Genomic DNA, 20,685 nt, shown 5'->3' with positions numbered 1-20,685 from the left:
CCGATGTTGCTTACTACCAATCCGATAGCTAACCTTGCTTTTTGTCTACCTTATCAGTAACTGCTATATTCGGAGACTTTACCTGAAGAAAACGAAGACATAGAACTACTCGGATTCCATGCTTTCTCAAAGAAATGCCCTTATCTCGATCTTTCTTAGAGGCTAGAGTCTAAGGAAATGGAAAGCCAGGGGAATGCTACCAACTCCCTTTACTCCCACGTTGGAAAGCATATGAACTTGACTGAACTGAATGACTAGCCCCGGGCCGGGGTAAAAGAAGAAGGGATAAGATAAGACAGTAGCACCCACCACTCTGTCAGTAGAAGGTTATCCAGTCGATCTTCGTAAGTAAGTAAGTAAGTAACACTTTCATCGATAATTCCTCTAATCCTCTCAAGGCTTAGAAGGGAGCTGAACCATTTATCTCTATGAAATTCTTTGGCAGAGGGACTCTAAAGTGGCCTCACTTCGCTCGCCTCCCTTCCGGTCGCCTCAGCTTCTGAATCCAATCTTGAACGTTCAGTTAGGCATTCAAAAATGCACTTCTCTTTCAAGTTCCAATCAGATTGTTATGCTCGTGGTGACTTCTCAGTTAGGAATTCTCATTGCCCCTTCTAAATGGTTATAGGACTAGGGCCCTACTAGCCTCATCGGCCGATGTCTGCCGTCTCGCGATTCTTGCGTTTATGGACCGAAGGAAAATAACTCCAATCCTTCCTCAGGGCAACATGCTATATTATATGATATATCTTGGGAGTTGAAGGTCGCAGTCCCTTTCCCTCAGGCGAGTTCCTCACTTAACTTAAAAGAGGAAGGAGTCTTTGCGAATTCAGTAGCTATGCTATGTAATACACACCTGACTTCTACCTTCGTGTGTCAATGGATCTTTCACATACTCCCTATTTATTATGTTTCCCTATTGGTCTCACTACCATACCAAACCCTCCCTCCGGTCGCCTCGTTCCCTTGCTTTTCCATTGCTTTGATCCTCTGTCTCTGACACCTTCCTTAATTAAGTGGAGAATTCCTTCGTACTTGAGTGTCCCAATGAGCCCGTAGGCAAGGTCATTACTATTTTAACGCATGACATGAGGTTGTCTTCCTCACTAGTATTTGAACTGGAATGCCAGGCGGAGGAGTGTAACTGCCTTATCGCGCTATCCGACTTGTATGTGAAAAGCATTTCGTACTCGTAACTGATCCCTTCCCAGCGAAAGGTGTGCTCCAATGAAAAGTACACAACACTAGTAGTGCCCCTTTTGACGACCAAGTCACAATGGAAACAATGTATCTCTCTGGGGATGCGAAGAATATTTGAAAGCACTTTCGAACCATCACACGGATTCCAACCCAACTGCCCATGATATGGTAAGAACGGAATGGAAGGGAAAAAAAAGTCTTCTATGCGCAGACGTGAAAGCTCTATCAATAGAACTAGCTTCTTTTTATTTAGAGAGGAACGATTCCCTCGTCTGAGAATCGTCATTCACGCACTATTCCTCCCCACTAAAAAAAGCGATTGAGAATCTCGAGAACCTAAACAAAAATGCAGAAGTGAGCGTACCCCAAGGCTCTCCTCTCTCCCTCTTTTTTAGCCAACACCATCAACCCCATTTTTCACCGGTCAAAGCCAAAAATCTGATTAATAGAAGGAAAGGAGATCAGAAAAATAGGCGGACGACTTATAGTATAGGTCGGATGTTTCCGTGAGCAGTAAGCAGCAGATCCCTCCTTATTTTGGGAAAGCTGGTGGCCGCGTGTTAATTCTTTCAAGGAAAGGGGCGGCCTGATTCGACATTGTTGTTTACTCTGATCCGATCGAGGTGGTTTTCACCAGCGCGTAGGTGGTCTAAGTTCCTATGACCGAGTCTTTCTGGCCCCTGTGAACATCTTTTCTTAATGTATTAAAGAGGGCCTCTCTAACCGGTGAAGGTGGGTGTCCACTAACGGTCATTCCTGGCTCGGCTCCGATAACGCAATTCCGGGAGGAGTCGGTAGTTGGGCGCTGGATCCCTTCGGACCTGGAGAACGTGTGACGCTGAGTCGGGGTTTGGTGAACCAACAGGTCGCTCCTCTAGTTGAAGTATCGGGCCCCTTTTTTGTTGCCTAGGTTACACCTTCAGAATACCCCAGAAGGGAATTTTTATCTACTGCCCCCAATCTGCACTTTACGCCACGCCGACTCCCCTTTCGTCATAAGGCGTGGAATTAGACCAAGGGGAATCTCCATAGGAACAAGTCCCTTAGATTTCGCACGTAGGAGATCGAGACACAGCCCCAGGGCTTTCTGTGCATGCAAAACTCTAATGCTTGGATCTAGGCTTTCTAATTAAACATGCTTTGAATCCAAGACTTCTAATGACTAATTAGGTATAAGAACAATACAAAACAGATCTAGAATCATACCTTTGAATCTCTTGTTTGATCTTGTTGTCTTGGAGCTCTAGAGTCACAATTGTAACTCCTCTAATGGCTTACAGACACCAAATAGCAAGGAGGATGATTTGAGAGAGGGGAGAGGGGAGGAAATTCGGCCAGGATTCTCTACTTTTAATGAGGTGCTGATTTCCCTTTGCCATAGGGTCTATTTATACTTGTAGACTCCTTAAGGGTTACAACTTAAACCCTAGTTGGATAGTCTTCTCTTAAAGCAATCCATATCCTTTCCTTAGATAACCTTGGACGATTTTAAGCTATCCCTAGCTTCTAGAATTCGTCCATTCTCTATCCAATAAGGATTTACAGTCTAAAGTTTAACTATCAAACAATTGACAGTTTATACCCTCTTATTTAATTAATCTCTTTAAGTCACCAAATTAATACCAATTAATTTATGACTTATATTAATCAAATAACAATATTATTATTCATTATATTATTCTCATAATATATTAATAATATTTATTCTCTCTTAATAAATCATCCGATCAAGTTGCTATGGTGAAGGCAACCCAAAAGGACCATGCACAATCGGGTCAATTACTTGCCTAATATAGTTGCAGCCTTAAACACTTCTAAAGCAATCGTAGCTCTCAAAAGCAATCGTAGCTCTCAAAGACGCTGTCAAACTCTGATCTAATCAATCTTGTCCTTTAGATAAGGGATCGTACAGTCCTCTGTTAGATATCATGCTGACAATTCTATGGAATGATTAGTCAAGCATTTAGGTTTCTCGATCTCTGATTTATTTGACATAGAACTTAATCGAACACATCAATTCAGTTCTGACCGGGCCCGGCACATAAGTCAAATCAAATCATCGAGCAGCCGAGATATCGCTTTTACCTCCTTAGGATAAAAGTTACAGATAAACTTCGACTTATATGCATTTACTTATTCATTAACCAACTATACACAACAATGCGTTTTATAACACCGAGTTACCGATGCGTTTTCGCATTATCAATGTACAATCAATTAACAAATAACAAACCATATATCTAGGTTTTAAGACTATATGATATTATCGTCTTGCGACCACCCTTTTATATCATATTCCATAAGGTGATTCCAGCAAGCGCAGGTTTGTTCCAATGCTCAAGACCAGTTCATAAGCACTCATGAATGTCGCAACAATCCTTTGCTATGTCTAATACCATTTAGACAATCTACGCACCAATTCACGACAATCTTCTCTCATATCTACTTCCAACATATGAACGATTGTGGACAATTTGAATAATTCGATTATTCTTAATAAACTCAATTATTCTGGAAGTCAAAACATGCAAAAAATGAAACAATAGTTAAACAATTAACATAAGATAGTAACATTACTCATAAATAAAACTCCTTTATTTAATCATCAAATGTTAATTACATTTATCTATTACACGTTTCTACTACTATCTATCTAATCTATGCTAATATCATCCTTCAGCCCAATACTCCTAGCATGCTGCAAGTGCTTAACCCCACTTAGTCCCTTCGTAAGCGGATCTGCTGGGTTATCTTCTGATGATATCCTCTTCACTACGAGTTGTCCTTCTGCTACACGATGTCTATATGATAGTATATATCAGTCACAATGTAGATAGTTATAATAACCGGGATATAGTTATTTCATATTTGAAAGTATACAACTATCGTAGAGTTGTTAGCATGTTATTGTCATACTAATGAAGATCTTGAGTTATACTTAGGATTTTATATATATTTTGTGTGCGATATAGTTCCAGAGTTATACTTGGAAGTTCTATATGTGAATTGATAAGTATGTTGTTATTATTGGTTTTATGTCAAGATAAAACCAGGTATGTTATATGTTGCTATTATTGGTTTTATGCCAAGATAAAACTGGATATGTCATATGTTGTTATTGTTAGTTTTATGTTAAGATAAAACTTATTATTGCTATTGATAGTTTTATGTCAAGATAAAACTAGGAACGTTATATGTTGTTATTATTGGTTTTAGGTCAATATAAAAACCTGGTTTTACTTCAAGATATAGCTGTTATACTACCTAAATGTTATGAAGTTAGGAGTAATGTTTAAAAGCATAGTCTAGTGACTTAGGGTTTTGGACATGAAAATGCTTTTGTTGTTATAGCTATAGGAAGCCTTCAAAGTCTACATGAGCTACCTCATTCATCAAATAAGATTGGGGATCTTAGTGGAAGTCCTCTGACCTATAACTGTTAATCCCGTGTGAGTGAGGAAGTCGTGTACGAATAAGATACGGGTTGACGACCCTACTCGTGGTTGATTGCAACCCAAGACAAGCGAGTGAGGATTCGTTCTTTTTATTTTTATTTCGGCGTTGATGAAGCGCGCGGTGTTTGTTTCTCATGGTAAATCATGAGGTATTGTTTTGTCAGAGGTTTTGTTGTCAAGCAGCGGTTACGGACTCATGGTAGCAAATTGTTAGAAGCATTATACTTTGTTTTTATACAAGTATTAATGTTAAGTATAAGTTTCCCCCTACTTATACCCTAGGTACTACTTGTATATTAAGTAGGTAATTATACCTAGCACACATACTCGTATAGAATTGAAATAGATTTATACGTAGTGGTTTTACTCGTATAGATCTGAAATAATATTTATATGTAGCAACTTTTGTTTGTATGGAATTACAAACACTTATATTCATAGTATATGAGACTTATAGGTATATACTTATTTGGTAAGTAAACTTTTATACCTAGGATATATATAGTAAACGTTGGAGAGTCAAAATTATACTTTCAAAACTATACTTTTGGAACTCGGAATATGTATTATTTTTATATGGAGTCAAAACCTGTGGACTCACCAAATTTATGTTGACGTATTTTAAATGCATGTGTTTTCAGGAAGTTGATAACTATGATACGAGAAATGACGTTACACTGCTGGTGTTTTCGTCGACGGCCGGGGTGTGACAGATTGGTATCAGAGCTATTAACTATAGTGAATTAATACTTTCTTCGGAAAGCACGACTATAATGTATGGCTTGCTCTGTTAGGTTCAGCTATATCCCTTAACCTACAAATAAAAAGTACAATTAACTTATACTACTAAAGGACTACTTACGGGAGCAGTGACAGGATAGACACGTTGCTTGGGTTGCTGAATTTCATAACGACCATATGCTAAAATGATCCTGCCCTCCGACTATCCTAACTGGGCGGTGCCTTATCAGCTAGACCTGAAGTAACAAACAATAATTAATAATACCCGTTAATACAACAAACAAAACGATATAGAGTTATGTATGAACTCAGTCCCACGATGAGAACACATGTATAACCCAAAATATAAAAAAACCCAAACCCTCGATAAGAATTCAACGCAAGGTTTTAGGTTAAACTACTTAGTCGAGTTTTATTGTACATGGGCCGAACCACAACTAAACGTAGACTGATCACCTATGTTTAATTATGGTTAGATCGATGCACAACTAAAATTAGATACGGTGGTTGATAGACTAAAACAGCTGAATATTCTAGAAGATTAAAGATAGATCTCAGATCAGGATACCATCAACTCGGAGTACAAGAAGACGATGTTCCGAAAACAACATTTAGGACCCGGTATGGTAATTAAGAATTCTTATTTATGCCTTTGGATTCGCCAACGCTCTAACAATGTTCAAGGACCTCATGAATAGTGCTTGCAAACCGTACTTGGATAAATTCATGATAGTATTATCGATGATATATTGATATATTCACGAACCAAGGAAGAACACGGTCAACGCTTGCAAATAATCTTGGAACTACTAAGAAAAGAAAAGTTGTATTCCAAATTCTCCAAATGTGAATTTTGGATCAGAGAAGTACAGTTTTTAGAACATGTAGTTAGTAACAAAGGGATTCAAGTCCAACCCTCCAAGATTGAAGCAACCAAGAATTGGAAGCATCAAATACGCCAACAGAAGTATGTCAATTCTTAGGAATTGCTGGCTATTACCGTAGATTCAAAGAGAATTTCTCCAAAATAGCCAAGCTGCTTACAACACTAACCGATAAGGATATGAAGTTCAACTGGGAAAAGAAACAAGAAGTTTCTTTTTAGAAACTGAAGCAAATGTTGTGTAGTGCACCTATCCTATCCCTTCCAGAGGGGACAGAAGATTTCATCGTATACTGCAACTCATCAAATCAAGGGTTGGGATGTCTGTTGATGCAAAGAGGAAAGGTTATCGCCTACGCATCACAACAACTTAAGGTGCATAAGAATAATTACACTACCCATGATGTTGAATTGGGAGCTGTAACTTTTGCACAAGAAATCTGGAGACATTATACAGTACTAAGTGTATTATTTTTACCGACCACAAGACTCTCTAGCACATCTTTGACCAAAAAGATCTTAATATGAGACAACGAGGATGGGTCGAATTGTTGAATGATTACGAATGTGAGATTCGTTATCACTCCGAAAAGGCAAAAGTGGTAGCAGATGCCTTGAGCCAGAAAGAATATATTAAACCCCATCAGGTACGAGAATTAACCATAACTATCCATTCTAACTTTACCGCACATATTATAGAAGCTCAACTTGAGGCTCTAAAAGAAGAAAACATCAAGAACGAAGCTTTGCGAGGAATGGAAAAACAACTTATACAAAAAGATTAAGGGATCGTACAGTCCTCTGTTAGATATCATGCTGACAATTCTATGGAATGATTAGTCAAGCATTTAGGTTTCTCGATCTCTGACTTATTTGACATAGAACTTAATCGAACACATCAATTTAGTTCTGACCAGGCCCGACACATAAGTCAAATCAAATCATCGAGCGGTCGAGATATCGCTTTTACCTCCTTAGGATAAAAGTTACAGATAAACTTCGACTTATATGCATTTACTTATTCATTAACCAACTATACACAACAATGCGTTTTATAACACCGAGTTACTGATGCGTTTTTTCATTATCAATGTACAATCAATTAACAAATAACAAACCATACATCTAGGTTTTAAGACTATATGATATTATCGTCTTGCGATCACCCTTTTATATCATATTCCATAAGGTGATTCCAGCAAGCGCGGGTTTGTTCCAATGCTCAAAACCAGTTCATAAGCACTCATGAACGTTGCAGCAATCCTTTGCTATGTCTAATACCATTTAGACAATCTACGCACCAATTCACGACAATCTTCTCTCATATCTGCTTCCAACATATGAACGATTGTGGACAATTTGAATAATCCGATTATTCTTAATAAACTCAATTATTCTAGAAGTCAAAACATGCAAAAAATGAAAAAATAGTAAAACAATTAACATATGATAGTAACATTATTCATAAACAAAACTCCTTTATTTAATCATCAAATGTTAATTACATTTATCTATTACACGTTTCTACTACTATCTATCTAATCTATGCTAATATCATGCTTCAGCCCAATACTCCTAGCATGCTGCAACTGCTTAACCCCACTCAGTCCCTTCATAAGCGGATCTACTGGGTTATCTTCTGATGATATCCTCTTCACTACGAGTTGTCCTTCTTCTACACGATGTCTAATAAAGTGATATTTTCTGTCGATATGTCTTGATCTACCATGAACCCTCGGTTCCTTGGTCAAGGCAACCGCTCCTTCATTATCACAGAAAATCTCCATGGGCTCCTTTATGGCAGGTACAACTCCAAGATCACCGATGAAGTTCTTTAGCCATATTGCCTCCTTCGACGCTTCGCTCGCTGCAATGTACTCTGATTCGCACGTTGAATCAGCTACGGTTTCCTGCTTGGAACTTTTTCAAGTCACTGCTCCTCCATTCAGGGTAAAAACCCAGCCTGACTGCGAACGATAGTTGTCCCTGTCGGTCTGAAAGCTGGCGTTACTATACCCTCGCACCTTCAAGTCATCACTCCCTCCGAGGACTAAGAACCATTCCTTCGTCCTCCGAAGGTACTTAAGGATGTTCTTCACCACAATCCAATGGGCTCTGCCAGGGTTCCCTTGATATCTACTAACCATGCTCAAAGCAAAGGCTACATCAGGGCGAGTACAAGTCATAGCGTACATGATTGAGCCAACTGTGGAAGCGTATGGTACTCGGCTCATTTCTGCTATTTCAGCTTCGGTACTCGGACTTTGAGTCTTACTCAACTTGGCATTACTTTGTATCGGTAAATCTCCCTTTCTTCGAGTTTTTCATACTAAAACGTTTTAGCACCTTCTCTAAGTAAGTGTTCTGACGAAGTCCAATTAGTCTCTTACTTCTTTCTCTTACTATCCTTATTCCCAAAATGTAAGAAGCCTCTCCGAGGTCCTTCATAGCGAAGCACTTCCCGAGCCAGGACTTAACTTCCTGCAGTGTCGAGATATCGTTTCTTATCAGTAATATGTCATCGACATATAGAACGAGGAAGCTTACTATACTCCCACTGGCTTGACATGTACACATGATTCATCTTCGCTTCGTACAAATCCAAACTCTTTGACTTTCTCATCGAAGCAAAGATTCCATCTGCGAGACGCTTGCTTAAGTCCATAAATGGACTTCTTAAGCTTACACACTCTATTCGGATGCTTCGGATCCACAAACCCCTCTGGCTGAGCCATGTAAACATCCTCAGCCAACTTTCCGTTAAGAAAAGCGGTCTTGACATCCATTTGCCAAATCTCATAATCATGAAATGCGGCAATAGCTAGCATCACTCTAATAGATTTTATCTTCGCAACTGGTGAGAAGGTCTCATCATCGTCAACTCCGGGAATTTGAGTAAAGCCCTTCGCGACCAATCGCGCTTTATATGTGTGTATGTTTCCATCCACGGCGGTCTTCTTCTTGAAGATCCATTTGCACCCAACGGTCTTACGTCCGGGCACATTATCGACCAAATTCCAAACTTGGTTATCATACATGGATTGGATCTCGCTATCCATTGCCTCTTTCCACTTTTCATACTCCGGGCCTGCCATGGCTTCCTTATAGCTATTAGGTTCATCAAGATTTATTAGTGTACCATCACTAATATACGTGTCCCCTTCGGTAGTAATATGAAAACCATAAAACTAGGGTTGAACTCTAACTCTATCGGAACGTCTAAGAGGTAAGGATTCGTCAATCGGTTCAACCGGAGTTTCCTCCTCGGGTTGAGTGCCAGCGGTAGAGGTTCCTTCATCTATCGACTCTTGAATCTCTTCAAGCTCGATCTGCCTCCCACTGTCTCCTTGGCTTATGAGTTCTCGCTCTCAGAGAACTCCTCTCCTCGCAATGAAGACAACATTTTCCTTCGGTCTATAGAAGAGATATCCAAAGGATTTCTGCGGGTAGCCCATGAAAATACATCGCTCACTACGAGGTTCGAGCTTGTCGTGAGTATCTCGTCTTACGAAAGCCTCGCAACCCCAAACCTTGATATGTGCTAACGAGGGAGCTTTCCTTGTCCACATCTCGTGAGGTGTTTTGGCAACCTTCTTAGTAGGGACTCGGTTAAGGATATGGGCGGCAGTCTCTAAGGCATACCCCCAAAAAGAGATAGATAGTGAAGCGCGACTCATCATAGAGTGAACCATATCCAATAAGGTTCGATTACGCCTTTCTGCCACACCATTCAATTGTGGTGTCCTAGGTGGTGTCAATTGTGAAACCATTCCACACTCCTTGAGATAATCTTGGAATTCAAGACTTAGGTACTCTCCTCCTCGATCGGATCGAAGCATCTTGATTTTCCTTCCCAATTGATTCTCCACTTCATTCTTGAACTCTTTGAACTTTTCAAAAGTTTCTGACTTTTGCTTGATTAAATAGATATACCCATATCTACTATAGTCATCGGTAAAAGTCACGTAGAAGCGGTTCCCATCCTTCGTGGTTGATCTAAACAGTCCACATACATCAGTATGTATTAGGTCCAATAGACCCTCACTCCTTTCGCAAGTACTTGTGAAGGGTTACATAGTCATCTTTCCAAGTATACAAGACTCGCACGTGTCATCTTCCCTAAGGTCAAATGAATCCAACACTCCATCCTTTCGGAGTTGGGCTATGCATTTCTTGTTGACATGTCCAAGACGATAGTGCCACAAGGATCCTCTATCCATACCATTGGAAGAATCTATGTTCAAAACATCATTTCCTAAGTTATCAACAATCATAACAGTTTCATATATTCCATTACATGGTATAGCTTCAAAATAAAAGACACCATTTAGATAAGCTAAAATAGAACCATTCTCATTATTAAAAGAAAATCTAAAACCTTGTCTAAACAAACCATGAAATGAAATGATGTTTCTAGCCATTTCTGGCGAATAGAAACAATTGTTCAAATCTAAACATAAATTATTCCTAAGCACTAAAGAATACACTCCAATCTTGGTCACAGGCGACGATCTTCTGTTCCCCATGATTAGATTGATTCTTCCTTGCTCCACATCCCTACTTCTTCTTAGTCCCTGCACATTAGAACAAATGTGGTAACCACAACCGGTATCAAGAACCCAAGAAATAGCATGATTAGAATCGTTAGATTTAATTGTGTATATACCTGCGAAAGATGGCTTGATCTTTCCTTCCATGATGGCTTGCAGGTACTCTGGGCAGCTTCTCTTCCAATGTCCTATCTTGTGGCAGTGGTGACACTTTGCCTCCTTTGGGTTAGGGCAGGGCTTAGCAGGATCAACTTTGGTCCCACTAGAAGAGGCACCATCCCGGGCTTTCACCTTGCGATAGTTCTTAGATGAAGCCTTCCTCTTCTTTCCATTTCCTTGACCAATAGCTAAGACAGGAGCAACGGGTGGATTGGGAGTTGGTGCAACAAACTTGTCTTTGAAGTTACTCTCAGCGACCCTCAAGAGACCTTGGAGTTTGCTTAGGGTGACCTCCTCTTTGTTCATGTGGTAGGTCATCCTAAATTGATTGTAGCTTGGAGGCAAAGAGTGAAGCACCATGTCGATCGCCAAGTCTTCCCCGAAGTCAAAATTTAACTTGCGAAGGCGGTCGACATACCTTTGCATCTTTTGTAGGTGCACGGTAAGAGCCTCTCCATGACCCATCTTAGTGGAAATCATGTTAGTGAAAATCTCATAACGCTCTTGTCTCGCGTTTTGGTGGTATCTCTCCAATAAGTCTTGATGCATCTCGTACGGGTACATGTCCTCATAGGACTTTTGGACTTCAGAGTTCATGGTGGCTATCATGATGCAATGTACCTTCGTTGCATCGCGCTCATGAGTTTCAAAAGCGGTCATTTTAGCCGGAGTAGCGATTTCAAGGTTGATTTTCTCGAGCTTCTCATCGAGGACATACTCCTTATCCTCATAGCGAGCAATGGTGCGAATGTATCTTATCCATTCGCTAAAGTTCGTCCCATCGAAAGTAACCTTTTGACAAAGGCTCATCGATGTGAAAGAAATAGCAGCAGCGTTGTTGGCATTCGACATCTACAAATAGAAAGGACAAAGATAGATTAGAGTATGAATCCCTAATTATCATCCAATAAGAAAATTAGGGCTAGGATCCAACAACAATATTTACATATTAGAAAAGGGATGCCGTAATCTAACATGCAAATAATATGAAGGTAAGTGATTGACGATTCACTAAGTCTTCACCATAAAACCTAAGTAAAAGTCCTAAATGTATTGAGAATTCCTAGATTCGGATGAGATTCATTGAAACTATTCAATGGCATGTTTAAATCTCGATATGCCCCTCTTGTTTGTGACTGGGATACCGAGGAGCACAAAGCGAGTGTGAATTACCATGCAAATTCACATGGTGCCTTGATTGTAACGATCACCTATTCGATGTGCTGGTAAACCACACACGCTCCATCGAACTATGATAAACAATGAATCACCCTTTGCCACCTTTGCTTAGAACCAATTAGTGTGCCGGTAAACCACACACGCTCCACTAACTTCTTAGCAAGGGTACAAAGTGTAATTTCATGGGATTGCATCAATTCACTTTTCCTAAAGTAACTAAGATTGGGAAATTTAAAATATGTGTAGTTACTTTGTATTTCCTATTATACTTTTAATGAGAGGATGTGGTTGCCCTATCCTACCTGTTCGGCTAACGACCCTCCACCGATCAAGCAAGCGGTGGGTGTGAGTGTACACCCATTAAGCGCCATTTTATAGGCCGCAATCTTATACCCACCTTATAGATCGGCTTCGTGAATGAGGCCTACTAACGGTAAGACTAGCATTTTAGTTATACATATATATATATATATATACATATATATATATATATATATATATATATATATTAATCTTGTAATATTATATTAGTATAGGGTTGTATTTTAAAGTTTTAAAAACTTAGGGTTTGAAATTTAAATTGTCTAAATTAAAACTTTTAATCACAATACACAAATTTCGAAACTTGAGGACAAGTTTTAAACATTTAAAACATGGAGGATCAAATAACAAATAATTCTAATTAACAATTAATTTCCTAATTATCTATATTTGATTTATTCAAGATTTCTTGCAAGATAATTATCAAATTAATCAACATAATTAATTAATTATCATATAAGGAAATTAAATATTTAATTAGTTGATAAATATCTTTAATTAGATCAAGATTATAGTCATATATATCAAAAAATCGGATTAGGGTTGATCTAATATGAGTAAGGTAAGTTTCCATAAGATAATCATAAAGAAATCCCGAATCTGGCCATTCCTAACGCTTGGACTCGCCGAGTGCACCAATGGACTCGCCGAGTCAGGCCAACTCGCCGAGTCCACTATGGAACTCGCCGATTCCATGACTCAGAAACACAAAAATCGAATTTTGCAGTTAAGTTTCAAACAAACAAGCAACAATTTATTAGAAACCAAGCTAGGCTCTAATACCACTGATGGGTTTTAGCCATAAGAACTTTCCTATGTACGCATGCAAAACCCTAATGCTTGGATCTAGGCTTTCTAATTAAACATTCTTTGAATCCAAGACTTCTAATGACTAATTAGGTATAAGAACAATACAAAATAGATCTAGAATCATACCTTTGAATCTCTTGTTTGATCTTGTTGTCTTGGAGCTCTAGAGTCACAATTGTAACTCCTCTAATGGCTTTGAAACACCAAATAGCAAGGAGGATGATTTGAGAGAGAGGAGAGGGGAGGAAATTCGGCCAGGGATTCTCTACTTTTAATGAGGTGCCGATTTCCCTTTGCCATTGGGTCTATTTATACTTGTAGACTCCTTAAGGGTTACAACTTAAACCCTAGTTGGATAATCTTCTCTTAAAGCAATCCATATCCTTTCCTTAGATAACCTTGGACGATTTTAAGCTATACCTAGCTTCTAGAATTCGTCCATTCTTTATCCAATAAGGATTTACAGTCTAAAGTTTAACTATCAAACAATTGACAGTTTATACCCTCTTATTTAATTAATCTCTCTAAGTCACCAAATTAATACCAATTAATTTATGACTTATATTAATCAAATAACAATATTATTATTCTTTATATTATTCTCATAATATATTAATAATATTTATTCTCTCTTAATAAATCATCCTATCAAGTTGCTATGGTGAAGGCAACCCAAAAGGACCATGCACAATCAGGCCAATTACTTGCCTAATATAATTGCAACCTTAGACACTATTCCATCAATTATTATGTCTATAAGATAGTATATATCAGTATCAACATAGATAGTTATAATAACCAGGACATAGTTATTTCGTATTTGAAAGTATACAACTATCGTGTTGTTAGCATGTTATTGTCATACTAATGTAGTTCTTGAGTTATACTTAGGATTCTATATATATTTTGTGTGCGATATACTTCCAGAGTTATACTAGAAGTTCTATATGTGAATTGATAAGTATGTTGTCATTATTGGTTTTATGTCAAGATAAAACCAGGTATGTTATATGTTGGTATTATTGGTTTTATGTCAAGATAAAACTGGATATGTTATATGTTGTTATTGTTAGTTTTATGTTAAGATAAAACTTAGTATTTCTATCGATAGTTTTATGTCAAGATAAAACTAGGAACGTTATATGTTGTTATTATTGGTTTTAGGTCAATATAAAAACCTGGTGTTACTTCAAGATACAGCTGTTATACTGCCTAAATGTTATGAAGTTAGGAGTAATGTTTAAAAGCATAGTCTAGTGACATAGGGTTTTAAACATGAAAATGATTTTGTTGTTAGAGCTATAGGAAGCCGTCAAATTCTACATGATCTACCTCATTCATCAACTAAGATTGGGGATCTTAGTGGAAGTCCTCTGACCTGTAACCGTTAATCCCGTGTGAGCGAGGAAGTCGTGTATGCATAAGATACGGGTTGACGACCCCACTCGTGGTTGATTACAACCCATGAAAAGCGAGTGATGATTCGTTCCTTTTATTTTTATTCCGGCGTCGATGAAGCACGCGTGGTTTGTTTCTCATGGTGAATCATGAGTGTATTGTTTTGTCAGAGGTGTTGTTGTCAAGCAGCGGTTACGGACTCATGGTAGCAAATTGTTAGAAGCATTATACTTTGTTGTTATACAAGTATTAATGTTAAGTATAAGTTTCCCCCTACTTATACCCTAGGTACTACTTGTATATTAAGTAGGTAATTATACCTAGCACACATACTCGTATAGAATCGAAATAGATTTATACGTAGTGGTTTTACTCGTATAGATCTGAATTAATATTTATATGTAGCAACTTTCGTTTGTATGGAATTACAAACACTTATATTCATAGTATATGAGACTTATTGGTATATAATTATTTGGTAAGTAAACTTTTATACCTAGGATATATATAGTAAACGTTGGAGAGTCAAAATTATACTTTCAAAACTATACTTTTGGAACTCGGAATATGTATTATTTTTATATGGAGTCAAAACTTGTGGACTCACCAACTTTATGTTGACGTATTTTAAATGCATGTGTTGTCAGGAAGTTGATAACTATGATACGAGAAATGACGTTACACTGCTGGTGTTTCCGCCGATGGCCGGGGTGTGACAGATTGGTATCAGAGCTATTAACTATAGTGAATTAGTACTTTCTTAGGAAAGCACGACTATAATTTATCGCTTACTCTGTTAGGTTTAGCTATATCCCTTACCCTACAAATAAAAAGTATTATTAACTTATACTACGAAAGGACTACTTACGGGAGCGGTGACAGGATAGACACGTTGCTTGGGTTGCTGAATTTCAGAACGGCTATATGCTAAAATGATCCTGCCCTCCGACTGTCCTGACTGGCCGGTGCCTTATCAGCTAGACCTGAAGTAACAAACAATAATTAATAATACCCGTTAATACAACAAACACAAAGATATAGAGTTATGTATGAACTCAGTCCCACGATGAGAACACATGTATAACCCAAAAATATAGAAAACCCAAACCCTCGATAAGAATTCAACGCAAGGTTTTAGGTTAAACTACTTAGTCGAGTTTTGTTGTACATGGGCCGATCCACAACTAAACGTAGACTGATCACCTATGTTTAATTATGGTTAGACCGATGCACAACTAAAATTGGATACAGTGGTTGACAGACTAAAACACCTGAAGATTCTAGAAGATTAAAGAGAGATCTCAGATCAGGATACCATCAACTCGGAGTACAAGAAGACGATGTTCCGAAAACAACGTTTAGGACCCGGTATGGTCATTAAGAGTTCTTAGTTATGCCTTTGGATTGGCCAACGCTCTAACAATGTTCAAGGACCTCATGAATAGTGCTTCCAAACCGTACTTGGATAAATTCGTGATAGTATTATCGATGATATATTGAAATATTCACGAACCAAGGAAGAACACGGTCAACACATGCAAATAATCTTGGAACTACTAAGAAAAGAAAAGTTGTATGCCAAATTCTCCAAATGTGAATTTTGGATTAGAGAAGTACAATTTTTAGAACATGTAGTTAGTAACAAAGGGATTCAAGTCCAACCCTCCAAGATTGAAGCAACCAAGAACTGGAAGCATCAAAGTCTCCAACAAAAGTATGTCAATACTTAGGAATTGCTGGCTATTACCGTAGATTCATAGAGAATTTCTCCAAAATAGCCAAGCTGCTTACAACACTAACCGATAAGGATACGAAGTTCAACTGGGAAAAGAAACAAGTAGTTGCTTTTAAGAAACTGAAGCAAATGTTGTGTAGTGCACCAATCCTATCCCTTCCAGAGGGGACAGAAGATTTCATCGTATACTGCAACTCATCAAATCAAGGATTGCGATGTGTGTTGATGCAAAGAGCAAAGGTTATCGCTTACGCATCACAACAACTTAAGGTGCATAAGAATAATTACACTACCCATGATCTTGAATTGGGAGCTGTAATTTTTGCACAAGAAATCTGGAGACATTATACAGTACTAAGTGTATTATTTTTACCGACCACAAGACTCTCTAGCACATCTTTGACCAAAAAGATCTTAATATGAGACAACGAAGATGGGTCGAATTGTTGAATGATTACGAATGTGAGATTCGTTATCACCCCGGAAAGGCAAAAGTGGTAGCAGATGCCTTGAGCCGGAAAGAATATATTAAACCCCGTCAGGTACGAGCATTAACCATAACTATCCATTCTAACTTTACCGCACACATTAGAAAAGCTCAACTTGAGGCTCTAAAAAAGAAAACATCAAGAACGAAGCTTTGCGAGGAATAGAAAAACAACTTATACAAAAAGATGACGGAACGCGACACTTTATGAACCGAATTTGGACGCCTAAGTTCAGTGGAGTCAGGGACTTGGTCTTAGAAGATGCCCACAAGTCTAGGTATTCCGTGCATCCAGGCTCTAACAAAATGTACTTAGATTTAAAAGTACATTATTGGTGGCCAAACATGAAGGCAGAAATTGCTACTTATGTAAGAAAATCCTTGACTTGTTCTAGAGTAAAGGAAGAATATCAAAAGCCTTCAAGTTTACTCCAACAACCGGAAATACCCGAATGGAAATGGGAGCAGATATCAATGGACTTCATCTCTAAGTTACCCAAAACTCCTAGTGGGTTCGACACTATTTGGGTAATAGTCGATATATTGACTAAGTCGGCCCATTTCTTACCAACTAAGCAGAATGACAAAATGGAGAAGCTGGCTAGAGTTTATATTAAGGAAATTGTCAGATTGCATGGAGTTCCAAATTCTACTATTTCTGACCGCGATAGTAGATTCACTTCACGATTTTGGCAATCTATACAAAAATCCTTAGGAACATTGTAGATATGAGTATAGCTTACCATCCACAGACTGATGGTCAGAGTAAGAGAACCTTTTAGACTTTAGAAGATATGCTCCAAGCCTGTGTTATTGACTTTCTAAATGCGTGGGATACTCATTTACCATTAATTGAGTTTTCCTACAACAATACTCATCACACCAGCATCAAGGCTGCACCGTTGGAGGCTCTTTATGGAAGAAAATGTCGTTCCCCAATATGTTGGGCAGATGTTGGAGATACGCAGATGGCCAGAGAACGTCAAGCGATACCTTACGCACTGGACCAGAAATATTCCACGAGACAACTCAAAAGCTCGTGCAAATTAAGGATTGATTAAAGGCAGCACGTGATCATCAGAAGAGCTATGCTGACGTAAGACATAATCCTTTGGAATTCCAAGTTCGAGATAGAGTAATGTTGAAGGTCTCTCCTTGGAAAGGCATGATTCGATTTGGGAAATGAGACAAACTAAACCCGCGATATATAGAACCTTTTGAAATTCTAGCAAGAATTAGTTATGACACATATCAACTTAAGTTACATCAAGAGCTAAGCAATATCCACAATGTTTTCCCCAACTAATTAATAGTTCCTCATCCAGAAGATAAATTTTGGGACGAAATTTCTTTAACACGGGGAGAATGTAACACCCGTCAAAATTAGGTCAATAACAATCACATGTGATTATGCCAATCATGTAATGTGATTTTGTTAAACTAGTAATGTGATAAACTTAATATGTAACTAATGTTAAAGTATCAACTTTCATACATAATTTATGATACAACTCAAAGCATACGTCTATACAGTTCCAAAGTTATAGAGAACGTCTAAATCTAACTTCGCGTGAAGAAGTTCTGATAAACCGAACACTATAAATATCTATAATAAGAGGAATTTAAAATAGACTTAGAATTAGCTATTGGAGTCTAAAAGAGAGTTGTAGTACTCGTAACTACCTACGCTTGGATATAAAGAACGTCAAAAATGGAGTTCGTATGCAAAAGTTATGGCCTTCCGAAGATGTCGCTGTCAAAAAACCCTAATTTGACTGAACTCACGAGGTGAGCATAAAAACTCATGACGTGAACAAGGCATTTTTCACATCGTGAGGGCTCATTTTGCCACCATCGGAAGCTAGAAGACGGATGGCAAGTCTATGAAGAGATAAGATCCAAACTCATGACGTCAACAATGAGTTTTTCACGTCGTCAAGGCCAATATCTTACTATAAATAGCAAGATCGACCCCAGGCATTCTTACACCTAATCTCCTTTCTCCTCTCTCATTTGCTGAAGCCCTCTTGCATCCCGAGCCCCGACGACCTCGTACGCTGACCATTTCTGCTTAGATTACATAAAATCATGCTATTAAGGTGAGTTTCACGGCCCCACTTTCTAATATTTTCGGGGGAAAACACATGCTAAATATTATATATATGTTATTATTATGTCTATAAGATAGTATATATCAGTATCAATGTAGATAGTTATAATAACCACAATATAGTTATTTCGTAGTTGAAAGTATACAACAATCATAAAGTTATTAGCATGTTATTGTCATACTAATGTAGTTCTTGATTTATACTTAGGATTCTATATATATTTTGTGTGCGATATAGTTCCAGAGTTATACTTAGAAGTTCTATCTGTGTATTGATAAGTATGTTGTTATTATTGGTTTTATGTCAAGATAAAACCAGGTATGTTATATGTTGCTATTATTGGTTTTATGTCAAGATAAAACTGGATATGTTATATGTTGTTATTGTTAGTTTTATGTTATGATAAAACTTAGTATTTCTATTCATAGTTTTATGTCAAGATAAAACTAGGAACGTTATATGTTGTTATTATTCGTTTTAGGTCAATATAAAAACCTGGTTTTACTTGAAGATATAGCTGTTATACTGCCTAAATGTTATGAAGTTAGGAGTAATGTTTAAGAGCATAGTCTAGTGACTTAGGGTTTTAAACATGAAAACGCTTTTGTTGTTAGAGCTATAGGAAGTCGTCAAAGTCTACATGAGCTACCTCATTCATCAACTAAGATTGGGGATCTTAGTGGAAGTCCTCTGACCTGTAACCGTTAATCCCGTGTGAGCTAGGAAGTCGTGTATGAATAAGATACGGGTTGACGACCCCACTCGTGGTTGATTACAACCCAAGACAAGAGAGTGACGATTTGTTCCTTTTATTTTTATTCCGACATCGATGCAGCGCGCGGTGTTTGTTTCTCATGGTAAATCATGAGTGTATTGTTTTGTCAGAGGTTTTGTTGTCAAGCAGCGGTTACGGACTCATGGTAGCAAATTGTTAGAAGCATTATACTTTTTTGTTATACAAGTATTAATGTTAAGTATAAGTTTCCCCCTACTTATACCCTAGGTACTACTTGTATATTAAGTACATAATTATACCTAGCACACATACTCGTATAGAATTGAAATAGATCTATACGTAGTGGTTTTTACTTGTATAGATCTGAAATAAGATTTATATGTAGCAACTTTTGTTTGTATGGAATTACAAACACTTATATTCATAGTATATGAGACTTATAGGTATATACTTATTTGGTAAGTAAACTTTTATACCTAGGATATATATAGTAAACGTTGGAGAGTCAAAATTATACTTCCAAAACTATACTTTTGGAACTCGAAATATGTATTATTTTTATATGGAGTCAAAACCTGTGAACTCACCAACTTTATGTTGACGTATTTTAAATGCATGTGTTTTCAGGAAGTTGATTACTATGATACGAGAAATGACGTTACACTACCCAGTGTTTCCGCCGACGGCCGGGGTGTGACACTTTGTAAGGGGATCTGCTGGGTTATCCTCTGGTATACCTTCTTCATTATTTGGAGTCCCTCTTCTACCAGATGTCGAATAAAATGATATTTCCTTTCGATATGTCGAGATCTGCCATGATCCCTAGGTTCCTTTGTCAAGGAAATCGCTCCTTCATTAACACAGAAAATTTCCATGAGCTCCTTTATGGCTGGCACAACTCCAAGCTCTCCGATGAAGTT

Source organism: Lactuca serriola, chromosome 9 (assembly GCF_051521515.1).
Source record: "Lactuca serriola cultivar US96UC23 chromosome 9, Lser_US96UC23_V15, whole genome shotgun sequence".
Classification (NCBI taxonomy): Eukaryota; Viridiplantae; Streptophyta; class Magnoliopsida; order Asterales; family Asteraceae; genus Lactuca; species Lactuca serriola.
The sequence above is the reverse complement of the archived record's forward strand: the minus strand, read 5'-3'. Positions refer to the sequence as shown.